This window comes from Gossypium hirsutum, chromosome D11 (genome assembly GCF_007990345.1).
Source record: "Gossypium hirsutum isolate 1008001.06 chromosome D11, Gossypium_hirsutum_v2.1, whole genome shotgun sequence".
NCBI classification, from domain to species: domain Eukaryota; kingdom Viridiplantae; phylum Streptophyta; class Magnoliopsida; order Malvales; family Malvaceae; genus Gossypium; species Gossypium hirsutum.
The window spans coordinates 59,446,077-59,449,558 of NC_053447.1; the positions used below are offsets into that span (position 1 = coordinate 59,446,077).

The following is a 3,482-nucleotide window of genomic DNA, read 5'->3' on the forward strand; positions in this document are numbered from 1 at the left end:
GATGAAAAACTTTGTTCCTTCGCTGGCCCATGACAGCTTCTATCGCGAAGTCACTTGCATCACACATCAATTCAAATGGCAAATCCCAGCCTGATGTGACGATTATGGGTGTCAAAACTAACCAACTCTTCAAATGTTTGAAAGCTCTTAAGCACTCCTCATCAAATTTGAACATCATGTCCTTCTCCAATAATTTGCATAAGGGTTTAGCAATTTTAGAGAAGTCCTTGATAAATCTTCGATAGAAACCGACGTGGCCCAAAAAGCTCCAACACTCTTTACAGATGTTGGAGGTGAGAGTTTCTCAATAACGTCTACCTTTTCTTTATCTCTCTCAATTCCATGTCTCATTATTTGATGCCCTAGAACAGTACTTTCTCGTACCATAAAATGACACTTTTCCCAGTTGAGTATGAGGTTTGTTTCTTCGCATCGCCTTAGTACCCTGGCTAGATTGGCTAGACAATCATCATATGTATCTCCGAATACTAAAAAATCATCCATAAAGACTTCAAGTATTTCTCAACCATATCAGTAAAAATAAACATCATACATCTTTGAAATGTTGGTGAATTACATAAACCAAATGGAAAGTGTCTAAATGCGAATGTACCGTACGAGCAGGTGAATGTTGTCTTGTGTTAATCTTCCAGTGCTACTGTAATCTGATTATACCCAGAGTATCCATCAAGAAAATAGTAATAGTCTCTCCCTGCAAGTCTATCCAGCATCTGGTCCAAAAATGACAAAGAAAAGTGATCTTTCCTAGTCGCCTTGTTCAAATTTCGATAATCGATGCAAATTCTCCATCCCGCAACCGTTCTAGTCAGTATCAACTCGTTATTCTCATTTTTAATGCCCGTAATACCTCCTTTCTTTGGCACGCACTGGACCAGACTTACCCATGAACTGTCTGAGATGGGGTAAATTATACCTGCATCTAACCACTTGATGATTTATTTCTTTACCACGTCCTTCATGATGGGGCTCAGTCTTCGTTGTCCATCAATCATCCCTTTCTCGCCATCTTCCAAGATGATCTTGTGCATGCATACAAACGGACTAATGCCACAAATATCGGCTATGGTCCATCCGATAGCCTTCTTGAATTGTTTCAATCCTAAGACGAGTTTCTCTTCTTGCTCAACGGTTAATTCCGCAGAAACAATCACAGGAAAAGTAGAAGCGTTACCTAAATAAACATATTTTAAATGTGAGGGAAGTACCTTCAATTCTAATTTAGGTGGCCCCTCGATTGATGCTTTTGGTCGGGCATAATCCCTATTCTCTAACTCCAAAGATTCAAAATGGGATTGCGGATTAAATCCCCTTTGATTAGCTTCTAGCAAAACTAAATATCCATCATCCTCTTCATCATTTGGAGGGGCTGATGTCAAAATTTGTTCCAATGGGTTCTCAACATAGTTGAGTCCTTTTCCATGATTAATTCCTCTAAATCGGACACTACAGAACAATCATCAATTGTGTCAGGAAATCGCATAGACTTAAAAAAAATTAAATGTTACCTGATCGTCCTAAACACGCATAGTAAGCTCGCCCTTCTGCACATCAATAAGGGTCCTTCTGGTTGTTAGGAAAGGTCTTCCTAGGATGATTGACATTTCTTTGTCTGCTTCAAAGTCTAGAATAACAAAGTCAGTAGGAAAAATAAATTTTTCCACATGTACCAATACATCCTCTATTTTTCCTTTTGGATGTGCTAAAGATCGATCTGCTAATTGAAGTGTAACCGTAGTAGGTCTAACTTTACCTATCCCCAACTTCCTAAATATTGACATAGGCATCAGGTTGATACTTGTACCCAGATCACATAGTGGCTTACCACAATATGTTGCTCCAATGTTGCAAGGTATGGTAAAACATCCAGGATCTTTCAACTTTAGGGGTAGTTTGTCTTGAACATATGCACTACATTCCTTTGTCAGGGCTACCATCTCAAATGCTCAAAGTCTTCATTTTTTTGACAGGATATCCTTCATGAATTTGATGTAGCTCGGCATTTGTTCGAGTGCTTCAACCAACAGGATGCTGATATGAAGTTGCTTGAGTACATCTAGGAACTTCTCGAATTGAACTTCTTGCTTCTACTTCTGAAGTCTTTAAGGGTTGGGTAGTGGAGGCTTCTTTACTGGAACTGGTTGATTCGTCTTCTGTGGAAATTCTATATCTAACGAATTTGTTAGTTTATTAGAATTAATTAGTTCAGAAATTACCTTATCGGATTTTACAGATTCAGGTTTCGGTGAAACTAAAATTTCAACACTCGGTTGAACTTCCTTTGAGTCTTGAGCATCAGCTGGCTTTTTTTCAACTTCGACTGTGTTGGGCTCTAATGTCTTTCCGCTCCTTAATGTCAATGCTTTAGAATGCTCATTTCTTGGATTCTTTAGATTCTCCGTATCACTAGGTAAAGCACCTTGTGGTTGATTTTTGAGTTCAATTGCAAGCTGACCCATTTGAATTTCTAGGTTTTTCAATATAGATGCTTGGCTTTAGGCTAAGGCATCATTATTGGCTATGTATGCCTTCAACAAGTTTTCTAAGCCATTGGATGGTTCAGCTTGAGGTTGTTTCTAAACTTATTGGGTAAAAATAGTTGGCTGGGTTGGTCTAGGTTGGGTGTATGTGTTACTGGGTCCAGCCCCTTTGTTACTTTAGGAGAAATTAGGTTGGTTTTACCACAATGGGTTATAGAAATTGGATTTTAGTCCTTGCCTTTATCGATTTTGATTCTGGTTACCCATATAATACACGAATTCTGGGTTTTATGAACATTCTTCGAACAGATGTCTTTCCCCGCACTAGACATAGGCTAAATTTTCAAATTGATTCGGTGGCTGAGTTGCAAAATTATTAAACCCATTAGTGGTAAAATTTTTAAGCATTGAGGATATTGAAGATACCTGAGATGGGAGTGAAGTAAGAGCGTCTACTTCATGTATTCAAGCGACTTGCCTGACGTTACTCGATTGGCTGACCATTGATAATTGTTACTGGAAATCCCCTCGATGATTTCATAAGCTCATTGTAAGACTCAGAAAGGAGAACACCATTAGCAGAAGCGTCCACTACCATCCTCGTGTGAGCATTTAGACCATTATAGAACGTCTCAAGTTGGATGCAATGAGGGATTCCGTGATGTGGGTACTTACGTAATAAATCTTTGTACCTTTCCCATGCCTCATACAAGGACTCATCATCCATTTGTTGGAAAATAGTGATCTCGTTCCTTAACTTAGCATTCTTGCTAGGCGGGACATACTTTATGAGGAATCTTTCTGCAAACTCTTTCCATGTGGAAATTGAATTTGGTGGCAATGAGTTCAACCAGGCTCGAGCTCTATCCTTTAGCGAATATGGGGACAGCTTCAATCGTAGTGCATCTTCGGGTACCCCGGCTAACTTGAAAGAATATTGCTCACCTCTATGAACAGTCTTAAGTGCAGGTGAGGACCTTTAGT

At 39.2% G+C, this 3,482-nt stretch overlaps 1 non-coding gene across 1 annotated transcript; it reads left to right on the plus strand.

Moving 5' to 3' along the window:
* The first annotated feature begins 3,151 nt into the window (after nt 1–3,151).
* Nucleotides 3,152–3,258, plus strand: LOC121223850 (small nucleolar RNA R71). The gene has a single exon (XR_005921316.1). It is a non-coding gene; the product is annotated as a small nucleolar RNA R71 (small nucleolar RNA).
* The last annotated feature ends 224 nt before the right edge of the window (nt 3,259–3,482 follow it).